Source organism: Lissotriton helveticus, chromosome 11 (assembly GCF_964261635.1).
Source record: "Lissotriton helveticus chromosome 11, aLisHel1.1, whole genome shotgun sequence".
In the NCBI taxonomy this organism is placed as follows: domain Eukaryota; kingdom Metazoa; phylum Chordata; class Amphibia; order Caudata; family Salamandridae; genus Lissotriton; species Lissotriton helveticus.
The window spans coordinates 195,821,370-195,842,089 of NC_136072.1; the positions used below are offsets into that span (position 1 = coordinate 195,821,370).

At 47.8% G+C, this 20,720-nt stretch overlaps 1 protein-coding gene across 2 annotated transcripts in view; it reads right to left on the reverse strand.

Annotated features, from left to right (window-relative positions):
• Nucleotides 1–5,743: 5,743 nt before the first annotated feature.
• MLF1 (myeloid leukemia factor 1) overlaps nucleotides 5,744–20,720 on the reverse strand; it is a 169,115-nt gene continuing 154,138 nt past the window's right edge. For both annotated transcript variants that reach the window (XM_078667082.1, XM_078667081.1), the window contains one exon: nucleotides 5,744–5,895. The gene's annotated coding sequence lies outside the window, so the exon portion shown is untranslated. The remainder of the gene's footprint in view (nucleotides 5,896–20,720) is intronic.

Sequence of the window (20,720 nt, forward strand, 5' to 3'; positions counted from 1 at the left end):
ATTGCAAATTACAGGGACAGGTCAACAGATAGATGCAATGTGTTGTGTTGCAATTAGTGTGGTGCCTCAGTTCCCAAGTGAAGGTCTCAGTTAGCTTGATGGTTTTTTGTGTCAGGGTGAGCTTACAAACAACACAGGAGCCACACGGGTAGTGGCCCGTGACAGGTGGTAGATGCCAAAGAGTTTGTTGAGTCTCTTTTATAGTTGTTTTAGGCCTGGTGCTGATCAGTATATCCTTCAGGTTCTGCGATCTCTTGAACGCAAACCGAGGTTGTTCTAAAGTCAGGTCACCTGTATTAAGGATCCCCCAGTGACGTTTGATGGTGTTTCTGATTTGGTTAGACAGGGGAGTAAAGGTGGTTACACAGGTGATAACTTGGTTCTCAACCGGTGCGGTCTCCTGTCTCTCAAGTAGTGCCTCCCGGTTATTGTTCCGAGCCCGCTTTCTGGCTTTATAGACATCACTTTTAGGGTACCCTCTGTCCAGGAGATTCCTGGATAGGAGAGTGGATTCCTTCTTGTAGTCAGACACTTCGCTACAATTACGTCTAATCCGGAGAAATTGTCCGAATGGTAGATTAGAACGTAAGGCCTTAGGATGGTGACTCTGAAAATGGAGCAGACTATTCCGGTCTGTGGGCTTCCTGTACATAGTTGTCTTGAGGGACCCTCCTTCCAGTTTGATGGTGAGGTCAAGAAAAGCAATTTCTCTCTGGGAGGAAGACATGGTGAAGTGCAGGAATGGGTTCAAAGTGTTAACCCATCCAAGGAACTCATCAGGGGAGGTCAGTGGACCTGTCCAGAGTATCAAGATATCGTCTATGAAACGCTTCCACATCAAGATGTTCTCTCGGAAGGGGTTGGACTGATGATGAATGTGTTTATCTTCAAACTCTGCCATGTAAAGACAGGCCACCGACGGGGCAAAGGTGCTGCCCATGGATGTACCCTGGGTCTGATGGTAGTATTGCCCCTTGTATTCGAAAAAATTCTCGGTAAGTGCCAAGGTGGCACACTCCATGATGAAGGTCTGTGGTGTATTGGAGTTCCATGTCTCAAGGCCCAATCTTTCCTCTATTACTTCTAGGGTGGCCCTCTGAGGGATATTGGTATAGAGGGCCTCCACATCTAGAGTAATTAAGAGATCGATTCGTGTAGTGTCCTGTATGGAACTCAACAGGCGCAACACATCTGTGGTGTCCTGGATATATGAGGGGATACTTTTCACCAGAGGCTGCAAGAAATGGTCACAGAATTGTGAGAGTGGCTCCAAGACTGAATTGATCCCAGACACGATGGGCCTACCTGGTACAGGAGAGGTCCCTTTGTGAATCTTAGGCAGGATGTAGAAATATGGTACCCTGGGGTCCCGTTTCGTCAAGAACTCTGCCTCTTTTTTGGAGATCCATTCCTCGTTTTCCGCTCCCATTACTAAGCCTGTTATTATGGTTTGTAGGCGTCTAGTAGGGTCGCAGGCAATGGGTGTGTAATATCTGCGATCATTCAATTGTCTGGTGCATTCCCTCCCCAATTGTCCCTCCTTGCTTGTTCACATAAAACATGCTGGTGGTATTGTCTGTCCAAACCAGCACTGATGAGCCGGCAATCCTTAGAAGGAAAGCTTGCAGGGATAGAAAAATTGCTCGCAATTCTAGGCTGTTGATGTGCATTGTTGAGACCATTTGCCTTGTATCTGCAAATCTTGGAGATGACCTCCCCATCCTTCCATGGAGGCATCAGTGGTCAGAACAAAATCCGGAACCTCTTGCAGGAACGTGAATCCTTGTGCCAAGTTGATTCTCTGTGACCACCAGTAGAGAGCGTTTACCATGCGTGGTGTGACTTTGATGATGTCGCTGAAGGAACCTACAGCTTGCCGCCACTGAAGGTGCAGTTCTTCCTGTAGAGGTCTCATTCTGAGTCTTGCCAAAGGGACGAGGTTTATAGCCGAAGAGCACATCCCTAGGAGTGAGGTGAACATGCGGACCGAAACTGACTTTCTTTTTGAGACCCGAAGTGCTAGCTTCTGAAGACGAAGCTGTCTTTCTTGTGACAAGAATGCTTTGCACTGAACTGTGTCGAGACGAGCCCCAAGGAAAGGAAAAACTTGCATCGGACGTAACTGGGATTTGCTTTTGTTCACAGTTAGCCAGAGAGTTGAAGAGATGTCGACACATTTCAATGGAAGTCCTGACCGATTGCTCCGAAGGACCTTTGATTAGCCAATCGTCCAAGTACAGGAATACTTGGATTCCCCAGGATCGCAATGCTGCAGCCACAGGAGCTAGGCACTTTGTGAAGATCCTTGGAGCAGATTTCATTCTAAAAGGGAGCACTTTGAACTGATAGTGGGCGCCACCAACAGAGAAGCGGACATACTTGCAATGTTTGGGATGGATTGGGATGTGGAAGTAAGCGTCTTCCAAGTCCAGAAAATCTCCCTCGTTTAGGCAACCTAGGATATCTCTGAGAGGGTGACCATGCAAAATCCTTGTTTTTTGAGGAATCTGTTTAGGTGCGAAGATCCAGGATCAGTCAAAAATCCCCTGATTTCTTATTGATCAGGAAAAAACGAGAATAGAAACCTGTCCGCCTCTGATGTACTGGGACCTTCTCTATGGCATTCTTGAAGCTTCTTTGAACAATAAGTGAAGACGAGGGGGAGGGGGTCCCCTGGGCGGAGTGGTAGGTGGCTTGGTGACAAATTCTAGGGTATGCCCGTTTTTCACCAGGTCCAGAACCCGCTGATCTGAGGTAATTTCTCGCCACCTGTCCACAAATGTTGAAATTTTCACGCCCACGGGAAGGGGAGAAGGTGTGAATGGCGCCCTGCTGAGATCACTGCTTGCTGCTAGAGTCTCGCCCTTGGTTCTGGGATCGCTTTCAACCTCCCTGGCGAGAGAAAACACCCGTATTGGATTGGTGATACGAGGATTGATAATTCTGCCTATATTGGGGCTGATACAGCCTGTTCTGCTGTTGGTAACCTCCTCTAGAGGAATAACCACGCCCCTTAGCGCCTCTGACTGTTCCACGTTTATATTGTTGGGAACCCAAAGATCTTGCCGTGTCCGTATCGGTTTTAATTGCTTGGAGGGCCTCATCAATGTGCTTGCCAAACAACGATTCGCCATCGTAAGCCATGTCCAATATCTTCGTCTGGACTTCTGGTCTGAAGGTGGTGGCTTTAAGCCAACCCTGGCACCTGAGAACAGCAGCTCCAGCTAGCTGTCTAAAGTTCGTATTTACGATGTCCAGTGCGCAGTCAATCGTTTCCGATGCAGCGCGCTCACCCTCTAACAAGATCTTTCTTGCTTCCTGCCTTCTGTCTTCAGGAATGAGGTCAATCAATCCAGCCATATCTGACCACATTTGGAGGTCATAACACCCTATGATGGCCAGGGAGTTAGCAGCCCTGATGGAAGCAGCTTCCATAGTGGAAAACCTTTTCCCAATGAGGTCTAATCGACGTCCCTCCTTGTCCGGCGGTGTAGTAATAGGTGTTGCCGGATTCTCAGACCTTTGTTGGGCAGCCTAGGAGGTGATCGAATCTGGTCTAGGGTGACCAATGAGACAAGATGGGCTATTAGCTGGGGCCTGATATTTCTTATCTGTGGAAGCACCGCAGGCACGGATGCAGGGTTTTTCATGATTTTGACGCCTTCATTCCATATGTAATCAATTATAGGTACGGCCCTGGTGACCTTCCTAGATTCTTTTTTTAAATTATGAAGGAAACATTCTGTGGTTTCCACAGTAACAGGGAGCTGAAATCTGGCAGCAGCCCTCTGCATGAGATTGTGAAAACCCCCTATATCTTCTGGTGGTCAATCAGATGGTTGGAGAATCAGTAGCAAAGGCATAGGGATAATATATGAATCTCATGGATCCACATGAGGATTCTCTTGTAATTCTCCTTCTTCAGCTTCCTCTTCAGAGGATGTGTCTGGATCCTGAGGATGTTGTGAAGGTTGACATTCCTTAGAAGGCTCTGTACTCAGAGGCATCGGTATTGGAGCCTCAGGTGGAGGTAAAGGATCTGGAACTGCCACAGGAGGAGGTGGTTGGATCACCTGCTGTGGTGGAAATCGTGGTCTGTAATCTGCGAGCTTGGCTTGTAAATCCTAGATCAGATTAGGAGGCATATGGCTGGTGTCCGACTGATGAACTTGTCTATGATACATCTTATGGTGTGGAACTACAATGTCCTCCTGGTAATATTGCTCACTGTAATCCTCTTCCTCTTTTGACATTTTATATGTAGCTCAGAAGGATGATGAGCTAATCCAATTGGTCCTTTTTCATCCTCATCTTCGTAATCCTCATCCTCTTCTTGCGCATATGTATCTAAAAGATGCGACGGATTAAGAGGCGTAATAGCACAATATTCATGTCTTTGAAATGTCTTCAGTTGAAAACTCCTAGAAGGAACAGGAGTTGAGTAAGTTGGAGCTACAACTAAAGCCTTAGTTGTAGCCGGTAATAGCATTGTAGATGGCATGGTCGTCGACGGGATCTCCGTCAATGGACTTGTTGTCGACGGGCTCTTTGCTATCATTGTCGATGGAAACGTCGTCGACAGGCTCGCCGTCAACGGAATCATCGTTGACGGGATCGTCACCGGCGGAATCATCATCGATGGGGTCATCGTCGACAGGCTTGACCTCAACGTGATGATCGTCGACGGACGAACAAGGCCTTCTTATCAAACATCTTGAAGAAAAAACTGAGCTGGCACTCAGGGAGACTCCCTTCCACGCGACGTGCGGTGAAAATCTGGAGAGAACTAGCTCTGCAGAGAGGGTTCTAGAGGGTGCTGATAGCTGATTGGTTGTACCAAAAGTTTGGTTCTTTAAGCATTATGATGTAGATAGGCTACTAAGATTTAGGCCTCAGGCCTTTTTTCTTTAGGGCCTATTACTGTTATTTAACTTTGGCCCTATTTTTATTTACCGTGGGACTCCCGCCTCGGCGACGAGGAATGATTCAGGCATGTGAATCTATGAAAGATATCCCAATACTGGATAAGTATACTTATCACCCAAAAAAATGCCAAACATTGTTATCAAAGTTTCTGGTCTTGTTTCCCTTTAATGCTGAATTTTGGTTTGGGTTAGTTCTTGTTTAAGAGTATGTTTGCGATCCCTTGAATAAACTCAAAGTTCAACAACAATTCAATCCAAAGTGCTATCACACGTCCCTACGTATTGCAAACACTGAAAATATATTTATGGAAAACTTATTTATTCATAAAAAAATAAATCATGCCAAATCCACTTATTTGGCTTTTTAAACTAATTGCAATCAATGCAAGAGGCATCAAAAGTACAAAAGTCACCGATATGATTTTAGTACGTTTGCTACCTACTTTAGCAGTTGAGCACCATGACACAACATTTATCGGGCCAAAATATGTAAAATGTTAAAAAAAAAGACATAAGCTTGTGCTCTAGTATTGCCAAGCTGAATGCTTGCAATAGGTAATAGAAAGAAACTGTAAGCAAGAAACAGGGAGCATTTCCTAACAAAATAAAAATGGTTTAAACTTCTCTATATAAATTGCTCTTTAACGTAAATCAAACGAAACATGCAACTGAATAATAATCAACTGAAATTTGAAAAAAACAAAAAAATTTCTTTGCCAAAGTGATTTGAATGTGAGAACAATGTATATTATAAAAAACAATTGGTCATAAACCCAAAATTCTTTAAAAAATAAATTCTCCTTTACAGAACAACTGAGTAAAGATGCAACCCAGAAAGGGGGAAGTTTATTTGTAGCTGGTTTTTAAAGGTGATCCTTAAACAGAGTGGTGATCCTTAAACAGAGGCGTCCCAAAGCAATGATTTTCTTTTCAGCATTTCATGCAGATGGAATAGGATATGGTTTTTCACCTGGATGTAAAAGAAATAAAAAATATGTGTTATTACATTTTAAAGTCAATTGTACTGAGAGTACATTATATGAGCAGGTTCAGCAGAGATAACAATGACTGAATGGGACTGGAAACTAAGCTCATCTAAACTTGTGGCCACTTTCGCAAAAGGAACGTGCTGAAGCTTGGTCTGACAAGGCCAATAGAACTGACTGTGTGTGGCTAAATAAAGGCCTTCAGTTTTCATTTCCCTCAAGGTCGCATTTCAAGAATACTTTTGTTAGATCTGAGGTCTTTCAACTTTTTCTTCCCGAGACCCCTAAGGCGGGGGCCCCCTCCAAGAATATATGCTAAGAATAAGTGGAGAGGGAGGAGCAAGGCTGAGCTTATGAGATCATTTAGTGGTATTTATTTGTAGCTCATAATCTACACTAAATGTGAGACATAAAAGTGCAAATATATCAAACAAAAACAGAAACCGAGCAAGTAAATGCTAGGCCCCATAACTAGGGTGTTGTGAGCCTGGGTACAAATGCAATTGCTCCTGCTGCACTAATGGTAGCTAAATAGCAGGCTGTCTCCTCTGCCTTTCACCCGTCCCCTCATGCCTGGTTACCACTCCTATCTTGACGCTGACTGTCTCTTGCAGAAACAAATGAGCTCCCACATGTTTCCTCCTTTTTGTAGCAAGGGGGCCCGTGGTCCTAGTAAGAAAAATGAGCCCCTTATGTCTCTTTTGTAAAGGCATACAGTAAAGTCAAGTCAAGGAAAGCTTTATTCGAATGTTATTTTTTAGCAATATTAAAAGCATTAAAATTGATCCAATCAGCAATAAAATCTAAAAGTTAAAACCAAAAGCAATCACAGTAAACAGTACATTTTGATCATTTTTAAATATACATACACAGTTCATTCCATAAAATATCCTACAATTATAACGAATTAATTCATTAATGTTTAAAATTCTTCATTAATAAAACTGTTTCTTAGTCGGAGCACTCTTTTTAAAAATATGGCTAACCTCCAAGCGACATGCTCATTCTTCAGGAGCTGGAGTTTTATCAAAGCAGGAAGACATTGCCTCAGCCCCTGAGATTTTAAAAGTGGAAGTAGTCACACTTTCCTTAACCCCTTCGATGCTTGTGACGGAACCATTCCGTCATCAGTCACGGTTGAGCTGTGCTGATGACGGAACGGTTCCGTCACGACCACACCCTGTTCTGGAATGTCCAGCACAGGGGGGGAATCGGCGCCGCACGGAATCGGTTAACTCTGAGTAAAATTTACAAAAGAGGACTAAATGAGTAGTGGACTGGGTAATGCTATAGCAAAGGGAACGGCTGTCCCTGAACTATGGAAGGGAGCAACCATCATACCCATATATAAAAAACGGGATCGGTCTCTCCCGGGCAATTACAGGCCGATAAGCTTGATCGCCACTGTCCAAAAAGTGGTAGGGAGGATGGTGGTAAACAAACTAATGGATTGGGTTGACGAGAATAATGCCCTGTCCCCTTATCAGGCTGGTTTTCGGCGGGCTACAAGTACAGTCGATCAGGTGTTTCGCTTTGCTCTGCTGCAGTGGGGGACGGTGGTGCTTGGCGAGGGCAGCCTGTATGTTGCTTTTGTTGACCTGCGGGCTGCCTTCGACCTGGTCCCAAGGAGAAAGCTATGGGCAGTTCTGAGCGAAATAGGTCTTCCGGCTGAGCTACTTACCCTGGTAATGAGGTTGCATGAGTGTAATTTCGCCAAAGACCAATGGGGCATGAATGGCGAATCATCTGCCGACTTCCCGATTGAGCGTGTAGTGCGGCAGGGGTGCGCAATGGCTCCCCTTCTCTTTTCCCTATTTATTAATGGGATAGTGGCTCGGATGCTGGACGCCAGTGTAGACGCGCCTTCGTTGGCGGGCCTCAGGGTTCCGATCCTGATGTTCGCCGACGATACGCTAATTCTATCCAAAACCCCGGCTGGCCTGCAGCGAGCTTTGAATATCTTCGATCTCTTTTGTGGGGAACATGGCCTAGAAGTCAACGTGGGTAAGACCAAGTTGATGGCCTTTACATCAAAACGTAGACCCCGGCAGAAAATATTTCTGAATAACTGTCAGCTTGAGGTGGTCAGTGTATTTACCTATCTTGGGATACAGGTAGCAAACGACTCAAGATGGTCCCAACACATAGCTAAGGCAGTTCTGAGGCACCAACAGAACTCGGGGGCACTTCAGGCGGAACATAAAAAGTCTAAGACTAGGCCAATAAAACCCGTCTTGGCTGTATATGACGCCAAGGCTCTTGGGTCTGCCCTCTATGGGGCAGAGTTGTGGGGATTTGGGAAGCTCCTCCCTTTGCAGTTATCCGAGAATAGGTTTCTTAGGGGAATCACAGGACTCCCGCAGAGTACACCACTAATCCCACTTGGTCTCGATTTAGGGAGAAGACCAGTTACCGACCAAGCGAGGTTACGCACGATTCTCTATTGGAAGACGCCTCTGGACTACCCCGGAGATCCGGCACTCTGCAGATGGGGTCTCGGCCATAATTAAAGCTGATACTTTCCATAAAATAGTTTGGCTAAAAAATCTCAGGACTGCCTTAGGCGATCTTGGCCTCTCAAATCTATGGGTCAATCCATCTGTGGAACCCTTCCCGAGTAAAAATACGATTAAAAGCCTATATTGGGACTGGGTAGCTGGAAGACTCTGGAACAAAACGAGATCTGACACCATGACGGGGCGCTTTCTCGAAGTTAAACAATATCCTGCATTGGAACCATATTGGGACAGTATTACCAGCCCAGGGGATAGGAAACTTTTCTTCCAGCTAAGATCAGATGCCCTTCCTCTGAGATCTTTGACCGGAAGGTGGAGGAGCCCCACCACCTCCTGCTGCCCAGTTTGTGGTGCAGCAGACGAAAGCATAGGCCACTTTTTATTTATGTGCATAGCTTATACCACCCCGAGAAAAGTCTGGTTAGCCCCTGCCTGCAGAAATTTAGGGACACTTAGGGGTGTTGAGGCACTACGAATACTTTGTACCTCCACCGACATGCCTGTTGTCTTAGCAACAGCAAAGTACTTGGGGTGGGCATGGTCCATTAGACGGAGGGCAATTCTTACTAATGCAAATTGATCCGGGTACTTTTAGTGGGTTCGGTGTAATTACACATCAAAGTTTCTTATTGATTATGTCTGCACAATTGTTTTAAAATGTTGTATAAAATTTTGTATAAATTCGAATTTAATCTTTTAAATGATGTATTTTAAATGTATGTTTGTGCTTTTATGAGTATAATCCTCGAATAAAGCTTTGATGATGAGTAGTGGACTGAGTGGATTGGTTGTCACAGGGGCATAATGGTAACTGTCGCGACCAGACAGTCATTTTAGGCAAAGTCACTAATCTATACACAGTATTGAGCCTAAACCTAATCAATAGCATTCTATCATAAATCCATGGGACAAATGACAAACATGGCTCCATTCTTAACGTAGTTAATAGTAATATTAATTGGTGTTGGCCAACACTAGGCTTTAGAAGTTCTTCTGAAAATCTGACAGTTTCCAGCCAGTATAAACCCTCCTTTTTAAGGACTTTTCTAGGGATTGTCTGCAGGGTCGCAGGGTTGGTGAAGTATTCTAGGTGACCTAAATCTGTCATAAAGTCACTGACAAATCTGACCCAAGTAATATTTAAAGCTCCATCTAATTTAAGACAGTCCTGGAGAATCTCCCTAGTTAGCTGCACTGTTCATTTGTCCAGATACTGTGCCACAACAGTATCAGTTATATTTTAATAAGGTCAGAAATGAAAGAGAGACCCAACTCCTTGTGGCAAACGTGAAAGGGGGTGCTCGATGGAACTGACAGAATAAATCTTAGAAATTCATTTTCGACTTGCTGCAACAGCTTAGTGTTGGCTTGGCCCCACACAGTCATAATTGTGATACAGTTGGCCCCTTACAGTCCTGCACCCTAATTACTGCCTTGCAAAGAGGGCAGTATCTGATCTTTGCTAAAAACTTGGGCCCCCATCTTGCCCCGTCCCACTTACTCCCACGTCGCTGAGGTCCAGTTAATATATATTTTTTTTAACCTTTAGATTGGATGTGGATTTCACAGCAGAGTATCATGCTTGGAACAGGACCTCTGGACCGGTATAGTGATGCAACAGGAATCAAATAGCCTGAGAGTATATTCTATTAATTTCTTTATCTGTCGTCTCTTCGCCCACACCTGACTCATTCTGATCACTCTCATTCGATTCAGCATTCAGAAATCTGTTACAAAGCTTCTAGTTTATCATCTCTTTGACTAGCTTTCATATGGGCTTCCTCCGCCAGTGTCCATTCGCACACGTCCCTCATCCACACATCATCCTCAGAGGCACGCCTACCCATCCACGTTATTGCAACTCTGCGCCTCACCAACAATATTAGCAACTGCAAGAGTTTGTAAGCTATCTTACACTTTTTGGGTTTCCGTATGTGTACCATCAGGCAGTGTAGCGATGACAACTCCACCCGAAGGCCGTGCCCCTCTGCACCTTCTCCACTATCTTAGCCCAGAATTGACTTACCCGGAGACACCACATGCTAAGTTCAGGAAGTCCACCACCGCTTCTCCGCTCCAAGGGCAAGTATTCGGGCGGTCTGGCACAATGCAGTGCAAGTTCACTGGAGTCATGTAGATGCAGTGTAAGCAGTTGTAGTGGATTCGTTTAAAAGAACAAGTTACTTACCTTCGGTAACGCCATTTCTGGTAGATACAGTATCTGCCTGTGGATTCCTCACCTTGTGAATATCCCCCTGCGTCAGCAGCTTCCGAAAATTCTTTTTGTAGCTTCGCGCCGACGTGGACCGACGTCACAGAGGCACAGCATCGCGCGCGACTCCGCTGACGTCACCGACCCCATATCAGGCCCACGCCGGCGTGATGACATCAGTTCTGCCCCTTTTTTCCGTGCCTTCGAGGCACACGGACGGACCAATGGCAGTAGAACAAAACAAAGTATACACAGTACACAATGTCCAGATTACACACATAGTGCGAAAACAATAAGGGAAAGCAAAATGCAATAAACATTTGCTTGGACAATAAATATATATAAATATATACAATAAACATGGTATACAAGAGTGGACAATGGGGAGGCGGGCGGGTCAGTGAGGAATCCACAGGCAGATACTGTATCTACCAGAAAAAGCGTTACCGAAGGTAAGTAACTTGTTCTTCTGATAGATACATCTGCCTTGTGGATTCCTCACCTTGTGAATAGAGTCCCACAGCAGTCCCCACTCCCGGAGGAGGGTGTCCACTCTTCTATACCAAGAAATCCTGGAGGACAGAGCGTGCAAAGTGGCCGTCCCTCCTCACCTCGGTATCCAAGCAGTAATGCTTCGCGAAAGTGTGGAGGAAGGCCCAAGTCGCGGCTCTGCAAATGTCCTCTACAGGCACACCTCTAGAAAGAGCAGATGTTGCAGACTTAGCTCTAGTAGAATGAGCCCTTATACCCTCTGGAGGTTCCTTACCCGCCAGAGAGTAGCAGATCTTGATGCATAAAATTATCCATCTTGAAAGCGTGCGCTTATGCACAGATCTTCCTTTCCTGCAGCCAGCAAATCCAACGAACAGCTGGTCATCCAACCTGAACTCTCTTGTCCTGTCCAGGTAGAAGCTCACCGCCCTCTTAGGGTCCAAGCGATGAAGCCGCTCCTCCTCCTTGGAAGGGTGAGGGGGAGGATAGAAGGTAGGAAGGGTAACGGATTGCCCCAGGTGGAAAGGAGTTACCACCTTAGGCAGAAAAGCAGCCCTGGTCCTAAGAACCATTCGATCAGCATGAATGGATAAAAACGGGGGCTTTGAACCAAGAGCTTGAAGCTCACTTACCCTCCTTGCCGAGGTAATTGCTACAAGGAAGACCGTCTTGAAAGACAAAAGCCTCAAGTGACATGAGTGTAAAGGCTCAAAAGGTGAACCCATCAAAAATGTAAGAACAAGGTTCAAGTCCCATTGAGGTACAATAAAAGGAGTGGGAGGAAATTTATAGGAATAAATGGACTTAGTGGTGTCACGCCTGGCTGACAAAATGACATCTACCACATCGTGTGGGAGAGAAAAGGAACTCAGGTTGCCCCGTTCAATCTCCAGGCATGAAGGTGTAAGGTCTGGAGGTGGGGGTGTAGAACCTGCCCCTCCATCTGGGAGAGGAGATCTGCCCTGTGAGGGAGACGGAGCGGCGGGTGAGAGGAGAGGTGGAGAAGGTCTGAGTACCACACCCTTCTTGGCCAATATGGGGCGATCAATATAACTTGGGCCCGGTCTTGGCGAATTTTCCTCAGAACCCGAGGAATGAAGGGTATGGGAGGAAACACGTAAAGGAGTTGCGAATCCCAACACAACTGAGACGCGCCCCCCAAGGCTCCCTGCATCGGAAACTGGAAGCTGCAGAATGACGGGCAGTGAGCATTCTCGCAAGTGGCCAACAGGTCCACCCGAGGAGTTCCCCACGTCCGAAAGACGTGACGAACTACCTCTGGATGAAGCCTCCACTCGTGGTCGGCAGAGAACTGCCGACTGAGACTGTTTGCACGAACGTTCAGAACTCCGGCCAGATGATTTGCCATCAGACAAATCTGGTGGTCCTGAACCCAGGACCAGAGACGCAGAGCCTCTCTGCAGAGACACTGCGACCCCACTCCTCCCTGCTTGTTGACATACCACATCGTGGTCGTGTTGTCCGCCAGGACCTGAACTGACCGCCCGCGAAGAGAAGGGAGGAAGGCCTTGAGCGCCAGACGTATCGCCCGTAATTCCAGCAGGTTGATGTGAAGCAACCTTTCCTCTGGAGACTAAAGACCCTTGACCTCCAGGTCCCCCAGATGAGCACCCCACCCTAGAGTGGATGCATCCGTTATTACCGTGGCCACCGATGGAGGAAGTTGAAAAGGCTTTCCTTGCGACAGATTGCCTTCCATGCCCCACCAAGACAGATTCGCTGCAGTTTCTCTGGAGATCCTCACTGACTCCCTGAGATCTCCGTTGTGCTGATACCACTGCCTGCGGAGGCACCACTGGAGTGCCCTCATGTGCCAGCGTGCATGGTTGACCAACAGAATGCAAGAAGCCATCAGACCGAGCAGACGTAAGACCTAAAGGACTGGAACAACCACTCCATTGTAGAATAAAGGAATCATTTCCTGTATGTCGCGAATCCTTTGAGGAGGAGGAAATGCACGACATACAGTAGTGTCCAGTACCGCACCTATGAACAGGTTGCGCTGGGAGGCCACCAGGTGAGACTTGGGTACATTTATCGAAAAACCCAACCTGTGCAACAACTGAGTTGTCTCTTGCAGATGAAGGAGCACCTTCTCTGGCGACTCCGCTTTGATCAGCCAGTTGTCCAGATACGGGAATACAGGAATCCCCGACCTCCTAAGATGTGCTGCCACCACTGCCATCACCTTGGTGAAGACTCGAGGCGCAGTAGTAAGACCAAACGTAAGAACCGCAAACTGGTAGTGTTGCGACCCAACCGTAAAACGGAGATACTTTCTGTGCGACTTCAAGATGGGAATATGAAAATACGCATCCTGCAAGTCGATCGACACCATCCAGTCCTCTTCCAGCAGCTCTTGAAGAACCTGTGCAAGAGTGAGCATCTTGAACTTTTCCTGTTTCAGGTAAAGGCTCAAGATCCTGAGATCCAGGATTGGCCGAAGCCTGCCATCCTTCTTGGGGATCAGAAAATACCGGGAGTAGCATCCCTGACCCCTCTCCTGCTCCGGAACCACCTCTATCGCTCCTTTTCTGAACAGTGCCAGGACTTCTTCCTGCAGGAGAAGCAGGTGGTCCTCCGATCAAAAACCCTGGCAAGGAGGGTAATTTGGGGGAAACACCCGAAAGGGAAGAGCATACCCATTCCCCACGAGATTGAGAACCCAAAGATCCGATGTTATCAATTCCCAATCTCGTAGGAAATGGGTAAGCCGACCCCCCACCGGACCCACATGATCCAGAATGGCGGATCTAGGGCTGCTTTGCTGCGTTGGCAGGAGGCTGGGAAGGGGAAGAAGAGGAAGAGGAGGAGATTTGACGCCCTCGAGAACCGCCTCTTTGCTTGCCCCTATAAGACCTGTACAGCGTGTTTTGCTGCTGCCGTGGCTGCTGCTGCGTTCTCTTGTAGGAACGAAAAGAAGATCTGCTAAATCCTCTAGCACGCCTTCCAAAAGTGCCCCTGGTCTGAAGGCCCAATGACTTGGCTGTCGCCCTGCTGTCTTTAAAGCGTTCTAAAGCAGCGTCTACCTTCTTGCCAAATAAACCAGACCCATCGAACGGGGGATCCAACAACGTAGACTGGACATCTGATGAAAATTCACTCGACTTCAGCCACGCAGCTCTCCTTGTTGCTACAGAAGAGCCCATGACCCTAGCCACAGAGTTCGCCGTGTCCAATCCACTCTGAATCACCTGCCTTGCTGCAGCCTGAGTGTCAGAGATAACCTCCTGGAAGTCCTTTCTATCCACCTCCGGCAACTTGGTCACCAACTGTTTCACAGTGTCCATAAGGGCGTGAATATAACGCCCCATCAGGCAGGTCGCATTTGTGGACTTCTGCGCCATACTGGCGGAGGAGAAAACCTTTTTAGCAGCCTGATCCTGCTTTCTCGACTCTTTTTCAGCTGGAACCTGAGGAAAAGCTCCCGTTGATCGTTTGGAACAGGCCGCCTGCACCACCAAACTCTCAGGCAGAGGGTGAGTGGATAAAAATTCTGTGTCATCAGGAGCAGCTCTGTACCTCCTGGCAACAGCCCTAGACACAGCAGGAGCTGATAAAGGTTTCTTCCAAACCTCCAAAATTGGATCTTTAAGGGCATCATTAAAGGGCAGCAATGGTTCAGACACTGATGATGGAGAGTGAAGGACCTCTGTGAGAAGATTTGACTTGAACTCAGCAGTAGGTAAAGCAATGTTCAACAAACTTGCAGCCTTCTGAATCACAACATGGTAAGGAGCCACATCTTTAGAGGGTTCGTCTGGTACTGAAACCAAATCCCACTCAGGGGACAGTTCAAGGCCACTGGCCACTGAAAGATCCTCAAAAGGGTCCTCAGGATCCTGCAGCTCACCCTCCTCCAAATACTCCTCACGATACCTCTCTTCCTCCATCAGCCTCTGGGCGTCACGCCTCGACCTGCGCTTCACATTCCAAGCCGCCGGATCCACTGACGGCTCCGTCGAAGCCGGCGCCGGCGCCGAGCCTGACGCCGGACGAGGAATAATCCCACGACGTCGCTCAGGGTTCGGCATCAGGGATGATGGAATCGTCGTCGAAGGATTCGGCGTCGAAGGCCTCGCCGGCGTCGGAAAATGCCAATGCGGCACTGGAGCCGGCATAAAGGAGCATAAAGGGCGCAGGAGCATAGGTTTGGGGAACACCAAGACCAAACGCCATCGGACCCGTGGGACCAACAGGAGCCCCAGAGGGGTACATAGCCATGGAATAAATACCATACATCGCATTTAGAAAATGCGTCGGATCCTGACCTGGAGCCGGAAAAGCTGGGTACGAACCCCCAGGCTGCTCTTGAGGGCGTGGAGTCGAAACGACGTCGACCTCCTCTTCAGGCTGGTGCACCGGAGTCGTCAGACCTTCGGGCAACGGAGCCTCTCCCTCACCTTCATCCTCCCGATCCGGAGGATGGAATGGAACCGGAGATGGATTCGCTGTCTGCTTCAGCGAACCTGGCGAATTTGCATGCGACGCCTCACCCCCGTCGTCCTGATCTTCCGATGCCGAAGACACCATCTCTTTCTCAACCAGCTTCACCTGCGACTTTGGCTTAGAACCCGAATCCTTCCTCGAGCGAAGTCGGGATTCATGGGACCTCTTATGCTTCTTTTTAGACGATCTCGAAGCATGGGCCGAGGACGAGTCCGATCGCGACCTCGAGCGAGATCTTGACCTCGAGCGTCGAGTCCGCGACCTCGATTTCTTCTTCTCCCTATTTACTTTAAGCTTCGCCACAAGAAGCTTAGCTTCTCTCTCCCGGAGGACCTTAGGTGTCATCTTACAAGACCGGCAGTCTTCGACGTCGTGGTCGGAGCTAAGACACCATAAGCAGCATTCATGTGGATACGTAATGGACATGGTCTTGCCGCATTCCCCACAGGCTTTAAATCAGGTCTTCTTCAAAGACATGTCGATAGAGAAGACAATGAAACACCAACAACACAAGGTAACAAAGTTACTGCAAAAGCTACGGACGATCCCTAGAAAACCGTTAGCGTCGACGACGCGGAAAAAAGGGAACTGATGTCATCACGCCGGCGTGGGCCTGATATGGGGTCGGCGACGTCAGCAGAGTCGCGCGTGATGCCGTGCCTGTGACGTCGGCGCGAAGCTACAAAAATAATTTCCGGAAGCTGCTGACGCAGGGGGATATTCACAAGGTGAGGAATCAACAAGGCAGATGTATCTATCAGAAAGAGCATTACACAATACCGCATGTCTGAGTGCACTTATTGCTTTCCACGCCCTTTCACCTAGGGGCACTGTCATATCTGCCACCCAAGTCGCCCGCGGCCTGGGAGGGGGCCAGGTGAATCAACCCTCATTACATTATAGAGAGACGAGCCTGCCCTGGCACATGTGAGCCTTATATCCTGTGTTTGCTTTGTCTGAGGGACGGCAGGATACGCTGGCTATGCTGCTTTAAACAGGTCTAATAATCCAGCATAATGTAGACAGTGGCCCTGCCCCAGACCAAAGTGCTCACAGGCCTGCTCATGGGAGATAAATGTCTTGCCTGGGTATAAGTCAGCCAATATAGGCTAAATAGGGGAGAGGTGTGGTGCAGCGGCCGGGGCTTCTGACCCCGAACACGGGGCTCTGGTTCGGCAGCAGGTTAGCTCAGCAACATATTACTCCGGGCAATAGCTTGCTTGATCTTCTCGATGGCCTGCAGTGCCTTAACTCCCTTAGGTGTAATTTTTTGTGCTTTACAAATATCGGATTACAAATACTGGATTATATTTTTGTTACATCCTCCCTCCTGCCATACCAGGAAGGTCATGCTGTCCATCATTATAACACCAGAGCAACAACCCATACTGATAGTTCCCAATGGAACGGATCAGGTCTTAAAATCCATTTCACAAAACACTGCCAGATGCTCGCAGTCTGTCTGACTATATATGGCATGTCATCAGAAAGTCCTGCCGCTTCCATTAATGCCGTCGAGAGCCTGTTTGGCAAAACTCGTCCCTTCAGTAGTCTCATCTCCCAGTTATCCCCTTCTTTCAGCCACCGGGCGCGTGCAGTAAGCGAGCCGCATAGTAGTAAAGGTCCATTCTAGGGGCCTGCAATCTCACCTCCTCATACAGCCGATTCAGAGTCCAGTGCAAATCTACTAAGATGGCCGGCCCAAAAGAGGGCCACCTGTATAGAGTTCAACTGCTTGAATACCAGCACGGGGACATGGCAGAAACAAGTTTTAGAGCACATATAAGCAGCAAGGCAGCACCATCAGTCTACCCATCCTAAAGAAGACTGATGACCTCAATGCATCGACTGTTCTGTGCACATCGAGGTGCAATAATTGTGGGTCCTCAAGTGCCACCTGTACGCCCAAGTATCTAAAATGTCCTGGCTCCCAGCACAACCCAAGACAGGGAAAACGCTCTAATGGCAGATCAACCAGGAAGGTGAGTGGTAAAAGCAAAGATTTAAGTCTGTTAAGGCGCAGTCTTGAGTAGGTACCGAAGTCCTCCATGATCTGCAGCAGCTTTAGCATCGCCTCACGAGGCGAGGCGACATAAAAAGGGCATCATCTGCATACAATGATATCACATGTAGCCTCCCATCCATCCTGAGGCCCCGCTGCTCAAGATCCCTCTGCGCCCAAATGGCCAGTGGGTCGATACATAAGCAGCAAGAGTGGGCAACCCTGGTGCGTGTCCCTATCCAGCATCCACCCCTCAGAATGACTCCGGCCCACACGCACCCAGGTGCACGGCACAGTATAAATTGGATTAACCCAACAGCAGAAACCGTGGATCGAATTCCGCCGCCCTCAGTACTTCCAGCAGGTACAGCTTTGACCATATCAAAGGCTTTTTGGAGGTCGATGGACCAGTTCCTCGTCCCTGTGGCGAACCTTGTGCATGACATGGGTTAACTGCCGTATATTCGTACCAGTATTACGACCGGGTATAAACTCAGTCCTCATTGATCAATTGGGGCATATATAGAGACAGCTGTTCTGCCAAAACATTACACAATACATCAACGTCCGAGTTAATAATGGTGAGCAGGCGATAGGCGGCTGGATCCCGTCTATCCCCTGGCTTTAAAAGCAACCCCCACAAGAACAGTAAAAAGCGGCCTTCCCAAACTACTGGGTTCGCTGTATATACTTTCTGCAAGAGCTGTCTGAACACTTTTAAGATTTCTTCCCTGGTGTGTGCTAAGCTCCCCACCACGTCTGTCAAGCAAGTCGTCAGAGGTGTCATCAGCTCCTTTCGCAAAATCCAGGCCAGCAGTCGTCCAGATTTATCCCTCTCAACATGGAACCGCTGGCTGTACCGGCAAAGTGTGTATTTATCCAGTCTGTCCCATAAGTCTCTAATTCGTGTGCACATGTCCTCATGTCCCCTTCCAATTGGAAGTCATGTACTCTGTTAGCGCCTCAGACAGGGTCTTCCTTCCCACCTGGTTGCTTAGTATGTTAGGTAGGAGTAGTCTCTATCGCCGAGGTCCCCGAATGGGGGGCACACCACGGTACCGCACATCTCACTGCTACATGATCCAACAGAAATCAGGCCAAATGAGTCACCTTCGCCTCCGGAAAGGCGAGCGTTCCTGTCACCACCACCCTGTCTAGCCTACTATACGTGTCATGGGGAGGTGAAAAACATATGAACAGCTTTTAGGGTCAGGTGCCTTTCACACCAGGCATCCCATAGGTTCAGCTCTCGCATGACTATGCGGATCTTTGCGTCATCTGTGGTTTAGTTCCTCATTTAGGAGTGTGTCTATCTATGTCAGGGTCTAAAACACAGTTGAAGTCCCCCATCCACAAAAGTGGGGCATATAATTCTGGGGCTATTAACTCTTGTATGGTTTGAAAAAAGTAGGGTCAGTGTTAGAGGCATAGGTGTTTAAAATATTAATGGCCAGGCCATCCAATGAACCCTGCAGGAACACGTAGCGGCCCTTCACATCTGTCTGCATGTTTGTTAGAGCGAATGGTGTCCCAGGGACTACCCACACCAGTGTACCTTTGGCATATGTAGAGTAGGAGGAAGGAAAAGTCTACCACGTCACTTCTTTGCTACTCTGGCGGCCCCATATCATCAAGGTGTGTTTCCTGAAGACAGACAATGGATACATGGTGTCTTTAAAGAAAGGAAATCACCCTATGGCATTTAGCACATATGTCCGAGCCCCTAACATTCTAGCTCAGGAATCTAATCTCAGTCGCCATACGAGTACAGTTTAACATTGTACATCTAACATACCTCTTCCCACCTCTTGCTGTCACCTCCTGCAGCACACCTTCAAAACAAACTACAACAAAACGATTCTGTAGTATATCTCCCTAACTCCCACCCACGGACAATGAACGTTCAACTGCACAATCCTTAATGTCCACCCCATGCTCTTGCCAAGACATGCACAGCTTCCCCAAATGCCCATCACAGGGCAATTAATCACCTGTGTGCAATAAGCCTCCCTCACTTTCCCACCCAAGAACTAAACTAGCAATTGTCCTATAAGTAATATATGCCACATGATCCCAATTGTGCCTGGATCTCAACCATAATCGATCCCTGCCAGAGTCCCACCACTTCTTTCATCCAGTACATCCACGCACCTTACTCACATACCACCAGCCTACACGCACTCACTGCCTCTCCAGCCAATCCCTCAGACGCAACACAGGCACCCACAGTAAGAATAAAAAGAAGGCCAGCAGTCCTGTGTGGCCGGCTGTTTGGTCCTCAGTTCCCATCTATCGCTGTCGCCACATTCAGCAATGTCTCTGGGACCACATCCGCCGTCGGGCCCAGCGTCTGCAATTCTCCTCTAGGTTCGATGTCTTGCATGCATCCAGCGAAACCGGGCCCCCTGCCTCCAGGTTGATATATACCTTAGAATAAACCCCCACCTGTGCCTACTCTCCGAAATTCGGGTCTTCCTTGGATAACTTCTGCCAGGAGGTAGGTGGACTGACGGGCTCTAATCCATGTATTTTTCATCACATTTTCATCGTGTGTTATACCACCGCCCTTGCGCCGGTCGCCCTCCCTGGTTTCTATCTTATTCCGAGCTTGGTAAGTCTATCTGTGTTGGCGAGCCCTGATTTAAACCTGTTAACATGAGCAGCTCATCTCAGTCCTTAATAGTTTGAACTTTGATGCCTGAACCCGGGCTGTGTATTTTGTCTCTTTTTTTGTTTGTAGAACCACCTACTTACCACTCTTTGTTTTTTTCTGCTGCCATTTTACCGTAACCACCAAATGCACATGGAAAAATGTCTTAGAGAATCGGTTAGGATATTGTGAAACCGATTCCTTTTTCTGCACAAGTGAGTATCAGCTACGCCCGCGACATGAGCGCCCTTAAGTTGTTTTTGGGGGAAGAGATTTTTTTGGGTGATGCGATAAGACACACTAGAGGGGTCGCGCTACTGGCAGTCAGCTTGGTGATAAAATCAGCCCCTAGCCCAGTCACTCTGGAGACGGGCTGCTCTACTGGCAACATGGCTGCGAAGAAAGTTGTTATATGTTAAGTGGTAAATGTTTCACACTCTCCACCTTCCTTATGGGAAAAGAGTGGA